This window comes from Stegodyphus dumicola, chromosome 3 (assembly GCF_044657685.1).
Source record: "Stegodyphus dumicola isolate Sdum_Otavi_A_Nest chromosome 3, ASM4465768v1".
NCBI lineage: Eukaryota > Metazoa > Arthropoda > Arachnida > Araneae > Eresidae > Stegodyphus > Stegodyphus dumicola.
Window position 1 is genome coordinate 225,617,749 of NC_140770.1, and position 16,295 is coordinate 225,634,043.

Genomic DNA, 16,295 nt, shown 5'->3' on the forward strand with positions numbered 1-16,295 from the left:
AGAACTAAATTATTTAAAAGCAATAGCTATTGACAGGGGCTTTTCACCCAACATTATTAATCAAACAGTTAAAAAATTCTCATCTCAACACACTAAAAGGCACACTCTTGTTTTAGGAGATTATAAAAATTCTGTTGTCATTCCCTTCTTTCCATCAATAAGCTATAAAGTTGCCACATATTTTGCAGAAATTTAACTTTCGGGTTGTGTATTCTCCCATCAATAAAATTCCGAGTTCCATACTCAAGGACCCCATTCCAAATATGAATTCCTGGGGTATTTATAGGATTCCTTGCCAGTGTGGTTTAATTTACATTGGCCAAACTAAGAGAGCCTTAAAATTTCGTGTCAAGGAAAATGAGGCATATGTTAGAAAAAAGAAAACACAGAGGTCTTCTGTTGCTCAACATTGTTGGTCCGAAAACCACACTTTCAGTTTTTCTGCTGCCAAAATTATTCAAAAAACATCTTCCATTGGAGAACTGGATTTTCTAGAGGCATTTCACATTCATAAAAATCTTTTTGTTCTAGTTAACGATCCTAATTCCATTCCAAATTTGCCTTCGGCCTTTAAAGAAATTATGTTTTAGTTCTGGTTTCACCAACAGATGGCGCCACTTGCTTATTCTTGTCCAGGCTTTCTTATCTTATCTAATCATTATTTCCTATCTTGTTCATTTGCGGTTTTGCAGCTGAAGATGGTGGTTTGGTAAAACCATTGAAACTAGTCCTGTGAAAATTTTGTAAATATAACACTGATTTTTGTTGTTTGACTTCTGAATTAGTATTTATTCGGCGTGTTATTGTGTCTTAATTACAGTATGTTCTATTTATTGCATAATATAAAAAAGTAAAATTTATAAAATTTAAGAAAATATGAAGCACTGAGGAAAAAATACCTTAGAAATGCAGTTTAGTATGACACAGTTCAAAACAGTAGAATTCAAGGCAAAGTCCAACTTCACAATCTTTGCACCAATTTATTGGTTTATTATATTTATTGATTAGATTATTAATTAAATTCAATACATCTAATTACTAATCTAATCAATAAATCTAATTAATAATTCAATAATTTTATTAAATAATCAAGATAATTGCTGAACATTTTATTTTCTAGGAGCTATTTATTTCTGTAAAAAAAAATGCGGCAAAAAGTGAAGTTTGAGCGGTAATACCACGTGCCTTCAAATGCCACAATTTAGTGAACAGCTAACGATATCTGTTGGCCAAAATGTAAACTAAACGTCTAATACTGCATATAATTTGTTTCAATGGTTAAATGGGAAAAAAACAGAATGCGCTCCTCAATAAAGGAAGAAAAACACATGTCCACGGAAATCACAGGATGAGCAGATTTTGTTACATTTGAATTGCCCGTGGAAATCGTGAGATGAGCAGCCAGAGGGTTAATCATTAAAACTTCAGGACTAGAGCTTTCAAATCAACTCTTTGAATACTCAATTAGAACTTGCAGTATGCATATCAATAGGTAAAGAAGATGAAACTGCTAAAAAGAGGATGGTTCGCAGAATGGGAGTAAGCTGTCCACTAATACAATAAATTATCATAAAATCTTAACCAATAGTCATCAGAAGGATTTTCTGACCCAATAGTCTTGTGTAATAAGAATAAATAAGTATGTGCAGCATCTACGCTACATATTCAAGGAAGTTCTTTATTGGGAAATAGTAGTGGGTCCATAGAAGCAAATTAAAACGCATTACACGAGTCGATATTGGATATTCTTTTAGTCTTTAGAAAGTAAGTTTTTCCCCCTATTTCTGCGCAAGACAAATAGGAAAAATAACTTTTTTGTACAAGACAAACTTTGTCAGCACAAACAAAAAGTTTGACCTTTCATTGAATTTTATAGTCTAAACATTTAAAGTTTATTGAATAATATATTTTTTCAGATTTTATTTTATAGATTTATTGTTTATGGAGTCTATATTTGCAAAACACGAAATAATGGATTTGAGGAAGTAAAAAATTCAGAATTCCACCTATATCTGGACCGTAATCATTTCAGTGTCATAATTTCTTACGCACATTTCAAGATGCATAGTTATATAATTTCTGAAAGAGATGATTAAGAATTCTAGGCAACATATATATATATATACGGCACTGCTGTTCAGAGGATTAATACAGCCATTAAACAGTAGGTAAGCAGACTGCAGGTTAGAAAGTCTATATGAAGCTAGCCCACTACATTTTTCAGGAGCTGTTACTTTTAAAATCCGAGAAGCAATTTTTCCCTCATCATTATGCAGTTTTACTGAATTTGGGTATTTTGAGCCTTGTGAGCAATGCATGAAAAATAGCTTTTGTTAAGCAGTGCATGAGCATTAAGTTTTGTACATATTTTGGCAAATGTCAATAGAAATTGTAAAATGTGCAAGATTTGCAGTGATAAAATAGCATTTTTTAAGAGTTTTGAAACTGTTTTTAGTTGGTGAGGAAATAGATGTTAACGAGGGATGTTGTTCTGGTTAACGAGGGAACAAGACTCTAGCCTCCGAAACTTCCAAGTCGGATGTTGTTCTTAGAGGGAAAAGCGACAGGCAAATGAGACAACAATAACAGGTCTGTGATGCCCTTAGATGCCCGGAGCCACATGCACGCTATATTGAAAGAATCATTGTGTGCTTTCCCCATTCGATATGTCTGGATAATCCACTGAATGAGGAAATCTCATTAAGTAAGAGTCATAAGCTTATGTTGATTATGTCCCTGTCTTATGTACATACCGCCCGTCTCTACTACTGGCTGAAAGATTTAGTGAGGTCTTCAAACTGACTCCCAAAGCAGCTTTTAAGGCCATGCCGGAAAGATGACCAAACCTGATCATTCAGAGGAAACAAATTACATAGCGTATTCGGAAACTAAGTACCGTTTCATTCTAGCACCGTTGCAGCGCTGTAATAGGCGTCCCGCGCATGCGCACTAGTCTTTCTTGTTCACTGACTTTCAATTGTTGCCATTTTGGTTGCTCTATGTTGTGTTTTCAGTTTGCTGTGCACATTCAAAATGTTTAAGACACCCTTTCGTGGGCCGTGGGAAGATTACTTCCCACCTACATGATCCTGGGAAATACACCTGTGGGAAGCACAAAACCCACTATAATATATTAGCTTTGGTATTCAGTATTGTGCTGCCATCTGTGTTCAATCGATTGAAAATTGAATTACCACATTTGTTTTGAAAGTTCGAACGCGTTGTGCGAGATCTGTTCCACTGAGACACCTTTTTTGATTTGACATTTGCATTGCTATACGATTCTGCTACAAATGCAAGTAAAACACTGTTTTTATTATAATAACGTTCTCTTATTTTGTATATTTCTGCAAGAACTGTCTAATATTAAATAATAAATAATGGGTGTAAAGTGAAAATGTTATTGCATTGTGTATAAAAGCCACGTGCAATAGGTATGTTGGAAAAATTAGAATATTTTTTAAATATACATTTGAAAATATCATTCAATTCTACTGAGAAAGAAAAGGATTATTTTGGCATGATTTTTACCAAGGAAACTGTACAGAATATTGTTGAGAAAACTCAAATGCAAAGCAGCCTAAGAAAAGGAAGAGATTGGGACGTAACACAAAAGACATTATCCTGAACTGGAAAGAAATCACATCAGAAAAATTGAAAGCATGGGTAGGTATGCATATACTCATGGATAAACATCAATTGCCTGAACTGAAAAACTACTGCAGCACAGACCCTATTCTCAATGTTCAATCAGTAGGAAGAATAATAATCGCAGAGAGGTTCAAAAAAGTAACTGAGATTTTACATGTAAACGATAACAGCACAAATCCATGTGGGCAACTTGGGCATGATAAACTCGATAAAGTCACTCACAATCCTCTTGCAGCTCAATGATTCCATACCTAAAGTCTATGAACCTTCTTTAACATTATGAACAGATGAATGTATGATAGCTTTCAAAGGGAGAACTTCATTGAAGCAGTATATGCCAATGAGGCCTATAAAAAGAGGTTACAAGGTGTGGTGTTTAGCAGACTCTAAGACTGGATATATTCAAAAATTTGAAATTTATTGTGGAAATAAAACTTCTGATAATAAGGGTAAAATATTGAGCTTAGGGGAAACAAACTAAACTATGGAAGATGTGAAACAGACAGGTCATCTTATAGCCTATGATAACTATTTGACATCTTTTAGGCTCGCAAAAAGTCTACTTAAAAGTGGTCTGTTTTCTGTGGGAACTGTGAGGCCGCAAAGGAAGGATCTACCACCAATGCTGAAGGCTAATAACAAACTACAAAGAGGGGAATCAATGTTCCTAACTAAGGAAGGTGTTGCTGCATTAAAGTGGATGGACAAAAAGGTGGTTACATTGTTGACTACAGCACACAATTCAGCGATTATTACATCTGTAAATCGTACACAAACGGATTATACTAAAACAGAAGTACCTTGCCCTAAAGCTGTTGCAGTATACAACGATATCTTGGGAGGGGTTGATTGCTTCGATCAAAGAAAAGACAGATACCAAATATGAAGATGTGTAGAATGGTGGCATTGTATTTTTGATTTTTTTATTGATCTTGGCATCGTAAATGGTTTTATACTGTGGCAAGTAAACAAGAGAAATAGAAGTTTAGACCAGCTAACATTCTGTATAGCATTAGCTTGTCAACTAATAGACGGATATTCCTCAAAAAAGGAAAGGCCGTCCTGCTAGCTTCCAAGCAAAAAGGTGTGCAGTTCCGGATGATATACGCTTAGCCAATGTGGGAAATCATATGCCAAAGATGGTTTCCAACTATAGACGATGTAAGAAATGTAGCACAAAGGCCCAAGAAAAGAGGACCCGCTATATGTGTGCAGTATGTGACGTACCCTTGTGCATTGCAACATGTTTCTCATCTTTTCACGGCAAATAATCGCCTTTAAATTGAATTTTCTCTATGACCATAAAAGGTCCCGTGGGAAGTATACTTCCCACCCCTAGAATTTAAATGTAAACAAAAAATCTGGCAAAATAAAATATATTTCCTTAAATGCTATTGTTTAGTTGATAATAAAACATAAAAAAAAATGGGAGAAATTCAAAAGAGAAATAAATGGCCCACGAAAGGGTTAAGACAATTAGTTCTCCCGCTGACTGTGAGATTCATGCCGTGAATAAATTTTTGAACGCGAGGAATGTAAAACGGGCCGAAATTTATCGTCAAGTGACAGAAGTTTACGGTGAATTCGCGATAAGTGATGAAATGGTGAGAAAGTGGGTAAGAATGTTTAATTCAGGTCGAACAAATGTCCACGCCAAGGCTCGGAGTGGTCGGCCTTCTGTTGTCACCGATGATTTGGTAAGGAAAGTTGATGAAGCAATTCATGAGAACAGACGCTTCACAATGACAACTCTTTCAGAGTCATTTCCACAAATTTCACATACTGTTTTGTTCAAAATTGTGTCTGACCGCTTGAATTATCGCAAACTGTGTTCCTGATGGGTTCCAAAAATGCTCACTGATGTTCACAAAACAAAGCGACTTGGTAGTGCCCTGACATTTCTCACGCAGTACAGTGATGAGGGAGAAAACTTTTTAAACCAAATTGTGACAGGTGATGAAACTTGGGTGTGTCATTTCACACCAGAATCGAAACAACAATCGATGGAGTGGAGACGCACTCATTCTCCGAAAAAACAAAAGTTCAAAGTGACAATGTCATCACAAAAAATCATGTGCACTGTCTTCTGGGATAGGAAAGGCGTTTTGCTTACTGAATTTCTTTTCATAGGTGAAACCATTAATACGGCACGATATTGTGAGACTTTAACAAAACTAAGGCGTGCCATTCAAAACAAACGAAGAGGAATGCTTAGTAAAGGAATTGTGTTGCTCCATAACAATGCTCGGCCCCATACTGCTGGTGTCACTCAATCGTTAATTCGACAGTTTCATTGGGAGCAGTTCGATCACCCGCCGTACAGCCCGAACTTGGCACCGTCCGACTATCACTTGTTCCTGCACATGAAGCGCGAGCTTGGTGGCAAGCGCTTTGGATCTGACGATGACACGAAAAATGCTGTGGAGTCGTGGTTATCGAAACCGGCGGTTTCTTTGACGTTTGGTATACAAAAACTGGTCACCCGCTATGACAAGTGTTTGATCATTGGCAGAAACTATGTTGAAAAATAGTTTAACACATGTATTTTCAGGTAAAAATAAAATTGGATTGGAAAAAATTGTTTTACTATTTTTTTTTTTTTTTTCCTTCAAAACGGTACTTAGTTTCCGAATACGCCTCGTATAACATGGTTTCCGTAGGTAAAACCTAGGCGGGGGGTGCATTCCTTCTCTGTCCTGCACACCATAAAGGGGTGTGCTAAGTGCATATTGCTTACATTATTTCCAGAGAAGATATTAATGAAAACAATTGTATGTAGCATAACTATGTATGGATAGTACAGCAGCAAAAACTGTAGTTGACTTTAATTGTAATACAGTAGTACTGGCACATCAATACATGCCCTTAATCTAGAAAGGATATACACCATACAATTTTCTCAACTTTTAAAAAGTAAGCTTAGTAAAAACAAGGAAGGACAAGCAAGATAATTTTCAGACTAATAATTAATAAGAGTGTCCAGCTCTAAAATGCTATCGATTTAAGTGGCACCTCATTTTTAATACTACTATATGCTTGAAAATGTATATTTAGATTTACAACACAGCTTAAACGATTTACCAGCTTGAATTTTTTTAAACTACATGACTAGATTACAGGAAAATAAATAACAAATATAGATTTTATAAATACAAAATAGAGATGTTTATAAATCATAACTTCTGAGAAATTTTAACACCATCTTAAGTCTACTATTCTCATGCTATATTTCTTAATTCTGAATAATAGAGATTGATAGTTTCTGATTAAAAATTTAGTTTTATAGTACAAGAATTGCCATCAAAATAATATCATGAAATATCTTCATTTCTTAAATTTCTTCAGTCTTGAGTAAAATATGCACCAGAAATCCCATCCTGCATAAAAAATTAATAGAAAATAAATTATATAGAAATGATTTTTGTAAAAATGTATAAACAAACATTTAAAAATATCTCTCTCTTCTAAACTTGGAAAATTAGAGAAAAGTAACATGCAAATTATCTTAAGACACTCCCCCCTTTATCTACAATATTGTGTTTCAAGGCAGACCTGCACTAGAAAATTAACAGAGCTAGAAGAAAAGGAGAAATTAATAGAGGGCCATAAAAATACCTTGACAAGAAGGAACTCAGAAGCAACAACCAAAGGAGATTGTGTAAGCAACAAAAAACGGAGACTGCAGAACAAAAGGAGAAATATGTGCAAAATAGGGTAAGATGCAAAGTATACATGCAATGATACCTATTTCCCTGAAATATTCCTGATGTACCTGATGCTTTCATGGAATGGAATCCGTACACAATCAATAACATCTTCAGCCTGTCCCTTAAGCTGCCAACTTTCCTCAGTACAGATGCAATAAATTAATTTTGTCTATTTTACCTACTTCATATTATGGTTATCTGTTTTGTTTTATATTTCATGATTTCCAATTATTTTCGGTTAAGTTATTTTTGGCATAGTGCCATTGTAAAGTTTATATAAAAAATAGCCAGTCTGTGGTTCGGGAATGAATTAATACATTTTGCATTATTTCTTATGGGGAAATTTGATTCGGTTAACAAACTTCCTTTAGGAAAAAATTTCTTGAACCGAGGTTTCACTGTATATTGTAGAGAAAACGGTAACTGTGAAGATTTCATTAAAGGAAGACTCAGAGATTTTTTTTTTTTTGAACATGCAGTTAAGGTTAACAGCTCTGACAGTGATTAAAGGTTTTATTTAAGTTATTTTCGAGGTTTAAAACAGTTGGGTTTAGAATCAAACTAGAATTCTGTACAAAATGTAAGCACTTATATATACATGGCCACACAAATTAATTTAAAAAAAACTAAAATTATCTATAAGTTACAAATAAATAAAAGCAATATAAAATGTTATGACAAGATGCAAAAACAATACAATTAAATAGATTAAAATATTTACAGAAATTTACCATATATTAATGCAGAATAAACATTTACTACCAAAAAAATTAAAGGTATGTATAGATTAAAATGCATTAAATCATGCAACTAACAAACATGTTCTTCAAAAGAACAGAATGTTGCACTTCAGCACAATGTTTGAGACATAAAAATGAATGATCTGAAATCCATGGAACTGCTTCATAATGGAGTTGCACCTATATGCCAGTTGGCTGATATTCAAAAATACAGAAAGCTTCATAATGGTGACACTGCTTACGGCAGCAAGCACAAACTGAAGATCAGTTTCTTGCTTATAACTCATCTTTAGCACTCTTATGACAATGCTCAATTTTTCATAAAGGAACTCGAACAATCAAATCGATGCAGATGACTTGGTGAGAAAGCCCTACATGTTAGAGAACATACATAGAATATATATATTTACTCAAAAGTATATCTTCCAATGATAAACAAAATGCACAAATATGACAAACAGCAAAATCTACTCTGGATAAAATATTAACTTTTAGAATAATTTTGTCTGCTCACATATATTTGAATATATTTCAGTATACTGAGCCAGTAACGAACTATTTTCAGACTAAAGGGTTACATTACATCTTAGCAAATAATATGGTTAGGGAGGCTGAAAGCTCTTTAAAATCCGTTTCTAGAAACTTCGAATTAATATTTAATGCAAAATCATTTGGATTGCAATAATAAACTAGAAAGGCTGGGTTGTGATATATAATTATAGGAGATGAACTATATCTATTATAAGTTGATAAAGAGTGAAACACATGGACTACAAAAAAATTGTCCAACTATAATTTCAATCGCTCTATCAAAAAATTCGAAGTTACTGTATTTAATTTTATTATGGATAACAATATTTCATCTAGGAAAAGTAGGTTTAAAGGACATAGGAAACTGTATGAAGACATATCACTTCTTGATCCCAAAACCTTTTTCAAAGCCATTGTCGCTGAACTCTTTCGGCTATATATCTACATGTGTAACAATTGATAATCTTAAGAATAAATATCATGACCTACTAATTAAATGGGAAATACTAATAAATTCAATTGAAAATCATTATTATGAATTTTGAAACAGAGTCAGGAGAGTGCTATATCTATTAATGAGCATTCATCCAAAGCTAAATGTAGTTTTTGAGAAAATCGAATCTGGCATGTACAGTGGTGGCCAAAATTGTGGAGACTTTTAGAAATTTTTATGTTTTTGTACTTTGTATGCTTATAGAAAACGTTACGTTTCACAAAATGCAAACTTGTATATATCATTTTAGAGAATTTATTACTGAATTCAATACAAAACACAAAATTCAATTATTTGCAATACAAAAAAAGTTAAACGATAATAGTTATTGATATACATTAGATAGTGATGATTGCAGTGAGTTATCAGTACTTAGTAGCGTACCCTTTATTTTTTATTACAGCTTCACATCTACATTTCATTAAGCTGACAAGAGAAGCTCTTCTTTCGTAATTACATGATGCCAGGAAACAATTATAGCCTCAATTAGTTCCCTTTTATTGATGGGCGCCTCATTCGAACAAGAGTTTTCAAATGGTGCCACAAATTTTCGATACGATTGAGGTCAAGATTGTTTCCTGGCTATGACAGCAATTTAATGCTCTTTGTACAAAACCACTCTTTCGATATTTTGGCCGTGTGGCAAGGCGCAGAATCTTGCTGAAAAATAAACGAAGCATTGTTGGGAAAGAGATCTCTGATGGAAGGTAGAACTTTTGGTTCTAGAATAGTGTCAATGTATTTTCTGGCATTCAGTGTCCCATCGATGACATGAAGACCAATGCCATCTGCTGACATGCATGACTAAATCATAACACTAACTGGGTTCTTCTCAGTTGCTTGAATGCAGTCAGGATGTAGCTCTTCTCCTATTCTACGTCTTACATATTTTTGCTCATCACTACCGAATAACGATATCTTAGTTTCAGCACTCCATATAACTTGTGACCACTGATCATCTGTCCAATTAATGTGTTTCTTTGCCTACGTAGTATTTTTCTTTTTCGTTGCTGAAAATTAAGATAAGGCTTTTTTCGTGGAATTCTACCTCTCAGTCCAACATCTGTTAATCTTCTCCTGATTGTTCTTGAACTGACAGAAACATCAACATCACTCAGATCTCTTCTGATGGTCGCTGATGACTTTTTCTATCTTGGAGACATAGTCTTTTTATTCTTCTGTCATCAATAGATGTGGTGCACCTTTTTTGGCCTTTTCCTTCTTTGTTTTTTATTGAATTTGTCTCCTGATATCGTAAACAAAACTTTCGGTTTTCAGATGAACTGGAACTGAACCACCCACCTGTCTTGCAATTTCAGCATAGGAAAGACCACTTTCTCGTAACACAGTAATATTACACCTCTTTCTAGGTGTCCAATCTACTCTTTTATTTGATGTCATTGCCTCTTGACTAGATATTAAAAAATTTTACAAAAATTCCTACTTGTAATTGCAGTGTGTAAGAAAACAGGTCCTCCTTCTACAGAACAAAGCAAAATAATGAATTGTTTCAAGTGTAAACATGATGTCAGCTTCTACTGGCAGTTAATAACATTTGATTGGTTCTCAGAACAAGAACAGTGATTGGCCAGGAAAGCTAGACATTACAAACCACTTCATGACTGTGTTGTTTATTTATATTAAAGTACGAGGGCAATTCCAAAAAAAGGTCTCCTATTTTTTGGGGATGTAGAGAAAGTTTTAATATGGTTGTTGGCAACACTGTTGTGAGTGGTGCCTTCTTCGCTACCACATAAACACGCAGGCTCTTTGCACGGATGCTCAGTCTTGGCTTGGCAGCCATTCGAAATGGAGCTCCCGATAAACGTTACCACCAAGTGCAAAGTGCACCCAATTATTCAATTTTTGAATGCAAAAGGCGTTAAACTGGTTGAAATTCACCGCCTATTGACAGAAGTGTATGGACAGTCATGCATGGATGTCAAAAACATTCGCAAGTGGTGTAGAGTTTACAGCCTGTCGTACTGAAATTCATGACGAAGAAAGGAGCAGGAGGCCGTCAATTGCCGACGAGACAATCGCGAAAGTTGAGGGGCGATTGTTGAGTTCGTATTTGTTGAGTTTCGCGATTGTTGAGTTCATAAAATGTGTAAAGATCGGAGGATCACCTGGATGCTCCTAAAGCTCCCCAACGCTTCCTGAAGGGCATGGCGGCAAGCTGATATGACATGGGCATTGTAAAACTGCCACAGCGTCTACAAAAATGCATCGACCGAAATGCCGATTATGTTGAAAAATAAAGCATTCTGCAATCTTTAAAGTGATGTAGCAATTACAGAAAATAAACGGTTCTTTGTATATCTAAAAATCTAGGAGACCTTTTTTTTGGGATTGCCCTCGTACATATAACTTTTTTTGTATTGCAAATAATTGAATTTTGCGTTTTGTATTGGATTCAGTAATAAATTCTCTTTAATGATATATACAAGTTTGCATTTTGCGAAACGTAACATTTTCTATAAGCATACAAAGTTCAAAAACATAAAAATTTCCAAGTGTCCACAATTTTTGCCACCACTGTATATAAATTACTTCTGAAATATAATTTATATTACGACAATGTCTTTTTTGCTTATTAGTTAACAATTAAATGGGTAAATTATGAATCAATCATTGCTTTGTTTAGTCACTGTTATTTGTTTATAATAAACTATAAACTTATGAATAAAGTGTTACTTTTCTGCAACAATATATTTTTATTTTATAAAATTTTTTAAGATGATAATGACAGTGATAACTTATATGTATAGTGTGACATTTCATATGGGAGCTTTTGCGAAGCCGGCTGGTACAGCACTTGTACCAGAAGAAGGACCTTTCTCAGACGCCGGCATTGGTACAACTGTCGTACCATCCATGTCCTCCCCATTTTAGAGAATCGCCTATCTGTAGATCTCTGGGTGGTCCATTGTCGCTGCTCAGAGTAGCCGCTGGCTACGCATTATTTCCCTCTTCTTATCAGTTTGGCTACATTTTGGCAAAAAATGCAGGTTTCGTCTCGCGCCAATATACTTGATAATCAAATAGAGGCCATCTCTTTCTCAATCTGTCTCATAATTTTAATGCTAACTTTTTTAGTACTGACTTTTGCTATGATTAAAACTTCAGCGATTTTGCACGCTCTTTAATCTTACCATATTTAATGTTTTTTTAATCATAACAAATAAGAATAGATTAATATTTTAGATTTAATGCCATTCTAGAAAATAGGTAAAACCGCTTTTATCGTTTACTTCCTTTTCATACTTATGAATAATAAGATTTTATTTTGACTTTTTTTGGGGGGGGGGGGGGAGTGCATGAAACCTTTAAGAACTGTTTACTCTTTCGAAGTGCTTCTATTATGTAAGGAATTTTGTTTGATTTATCACAAGATAAATAAGAGACAATTGTATGCATGATAGTTTTTGTGATTTTCATTCATTCAGTGATTGCTTTCAATGATTTTCATTAATTGTAAATTAAATAAAATCAATTTATCTTTAGACCCTCTTTTAGGATGAGATCTGCCAAAATGTATTTAAATATCAGTAAAGCTCACGTTACTTCTAAATTGAATCAAAACATCAGTTACATTGTATAAAATTTCGGCCAGTTTTATTTGCTGAAATTCTTATACTCCTCAAGAGATAAAGGGAATTCAGACAAGTTAATAAAAAATATCTTTAAAAAAGGGTTGTTATTTTGTCTGTAATAAGGTGTATGTCAACTTACTATTAAATGTATGAAAATTAGGATTGGATTACAGAAAAGCATGTGAATGCTATCTGCTTAAGAAGATGGATGCTTTCGTTTAAACCTTTTTAAGAGAGAATTGCTCGCATTTACGTTCCTGGTGGAAAACTCCACATGTAATCAACCCGTTCTTCGGGTTTGATTGGATTAATTTTGTTCGCTTACTGAATTACATCAAAGCACACAACAATTACCTGTATAAGGGGAGTTATGCCTTCATGGAGGACTTTCTAAGAGAAGCTGGCTTGCATTTACGTTACACAAAAACCGTGAATCCAACTATTTAGCCGGGATTCAAACCCAAGCGAGCTACAAGTTTTCAGCCACCTTTACCGTTCTACTGAAGAGCCCGTAAAAATATTGATAAAGGAAAAGTATTGAAATAACCGGTTTAATTTACTAACCTACATTTCTCAATCGACAGTACAAAAATTACGCATATGAGGGGGATTATTTGTGAATAAATAAACTGTATTGCACTTTTCTCCACTATTTCATATTACGATAGAATTATTGCATTTCAAAGTTATTTCTCATGAATTAATTTTGCTCTTCATGAATTTTGATATTTTCAAAGAGAAAATTCCACATTTTAAATAAAAAAATACACGAGAAGATACTTTATGCAAAATTTGGCGTAAACGGTTTTCTTAATTTTGCTTTGAAAATATTCCAGGGTAATCGTTTTCATTACTGGAAGAAATATGAAAAACAGATTTACTACATTGTGTCAACACCCAGTATTTCCTTATTCTTTTGAAAATGTGAAAGATTACTCTTTCTAAAATAAATTAGAAAATATATTATGTGCAAATAAAATATTCGTTGAAAACGAAATAGATTTCAACTTTTGGATATAACGATGGTTTTAGACAAAATTTCTACCTATGAAAAGAAATTGAAGTATAATTAATTCTTCATGAACATTTAAAACTGTTCTCAAAATTCTTTTGATGATTGCATGTATAGGTCACGGATTTTTTTCTCTGCTAACATAAACAAAAGCCAATTTTACAAAGAAAAATTCTCGTTAAAGATATACCTTCTTTGCCTGATAGTCCAATGTAATACTTGTTAAAGTTAAATGATTAAACGCAACCAATGTATCTCGGATTTTGATTTTTATATTATAATAACAAAATTATCGAAAAAAGCAGATTTAAATCTCTGTTATTGTTATGTAAAGCTTTATTATTGCTGTAAGTTCATCTCAAAATCTAATTGTATTGCATCTCATTCTAATTATCTAATGGTAATAAAGATTGTTATTTATTTCATTAAATTAGTCATTACCATTATTTTATTAATGAAAATATGTTATTAAAAATCGCATTCCAGCCTGCAGACTTACAAATCTAGTCCGTATTTACTATATTTTGTTAAATTGTGTTCTCGCTTTCTAATTTCTAATACGAAAATACACAAATATAAATGAAGAGTGAAAACAAAGTTAAACATTCACAAATTATTTATGAGATTGATTAGAAATAGTGAGTGAAATATAAACATTGCATACATTTTGCTCTAAATAAATTGTGCACTGAATATGCATCCAGTACAGCATATTTATTTATGCACCATTTATTTAGAACTTCATTTAAATGAAAGCAAAATAATCATCGAAAAAATTGCAAATCTAGCAACCCCTCTACTATGGTACGTAAGGGTCCGACAAACATGTAAATTTTACTTCATCCATGGAGGGGGACTAACGACTTTTCTCATTAGGAAAATGTCAAAGAGGAGGCAAAACTGTTTCAGATTGCGCCAGTCTGAAGGCTATATTATGAGAATTTCGGGCCGGTTTTAGAAGGTTATGGCTTTATAACGAAAATTCTGTCTTTTTGGACTACAGTCCACTTGTATAAATTATATAATACTTAATATCCATCAATCTCGATTTTAATCTAAAATCTAAGTTTTTACTTGCACTTGTCTATAAAATCTTGGAACTACTCTGATATGCGGCCTCAAGTCGCCATCTTTCTCGCCAAACATTTTTGGCGCAGCCATATAACTCCACACTGCCATATAACTTAAAATTTTAACTTAAAAAAATATCCAAGAATGGCACAATCTAGGCAACGAACGAATCTACAAACTAGGCACACCTCACTTTAATAAATTAACATAACAATAAATTTCAAAGAATACCATGTATACAGCACCCTGTTTAAACTTAAAAAAACATCTACGAATTGCACAATTTAGGCAACAAACGAATCTACAAACTCCTCACTTTAATAAATTAACATAACAATAAATTTCAAAGAATACCATGTACACAGCGTCCTGTCTCAAAAAAACACCTACGAATTGCACAATTTAGGCAACAAACGAATCTACGAACTACGTACACCTCACTTTAATAAATTAACATAACAATAAATTTCAAAGAATACCATGTATCAGCATTCTGGTTTCAACTTTAAAAAACATCTATGAATTGCACAATTTAGACGGTACGCACTAATCAACAAAATAACTAAAATAAATTTCAAACAATAACGACAAAAATTCATACTAAAAAACAATGAACATAACATTCTACAAAATAAGAACAAGAATAAAATAAAATGCACTTACCATGAATCAATGCTTTTTCGAACAGCAGAAATACCAATTTTATATCGCCTTTAACATGCCGCCACGTAATCACTATCGTATTTATATGACAGCCAGACACACTATCCAGAAAATTCTTACTATGGTTCACAAATAAATAAAATAACAATCACAAATCCCTACTTCTATCATGCACAGCCAAGCCACTAAAAATAATCTCCCAGAACCTCTTTCCACACCTCCAAATACCCACTGCCCCTCAACAGGATTGCCACGATGATATTTCCTTTTGCCGAACTTCAATTCAACAACTTTCACCATTTTAGCTTCTCAGACACAGAGCATGACGTGAACCAACGAACTCCAGCGAAAGATTTTTCAACGTCAACAGGGTTGCCATGCAACACGCAATCGCGCCAAAAACCAGCGCAGAACACATATCACCACATTTGGTGAAATTACGGCGTATATCAGAGTTGTACCAAAATCTTTTGTAGTTATTTTCTACATAAGGAAAATTATTTTGCATCAAACCAAAAATAGAGTTCGATTATGTGGATCCAAATATAAATCAATAATATATAAAACAAACTGAAACATGTATATTGCAATTAACATTAAAACAGCATAAGTTTTCTTTAAAGAAACACCATTTCAACTTTTGAGTAAATGTATTTAATCAAACTATGGCACTAACATAAAAGTCATCTTCTCAAGCAAGTGACTATAAAATTGAATGCTAGTTATGTATGAGGTTTGAGACATCGCAATATAAAAGCTATCCAAAATCCCTCAATGTCAATTTTAAATTTTTTCTCCACGTTATTAAAAAGTATTTACTAAATGAAAGCA

At 33.6% G+C, this 16,295-nt stretch overlaps 1 protein-coding gene across 5 annotated transcripts in view; it reads right to left on the reverse strand.

The window, feature by feature from the left end:
- Eaf6 (chromatin modification-related protein EAF6/MEAF6) overlaps nucleotides 1-16,295 on the reverse strand; it is a 68,088-nt gene that overhangs the window by 19,811 nt on the left and 31,982 nt on the right. For 2 of the 5 annotated variants that reach the window (XM_085813863.1, XM_085813864.1), the window contains exon 3: nucleotides 6,950-7,028. The exons of the other annotated variants lie outside the window; for them this stretch is intronic. The gene's annotated coding sequence lies outside the window, so the exon portion shown is untranslated. The remainder of the gene's footprint in view (nucleotides 1-6,949; nucleotides 7,029-16,295) is intronic. 5 annotated transcript variants of the gene reach the window in all.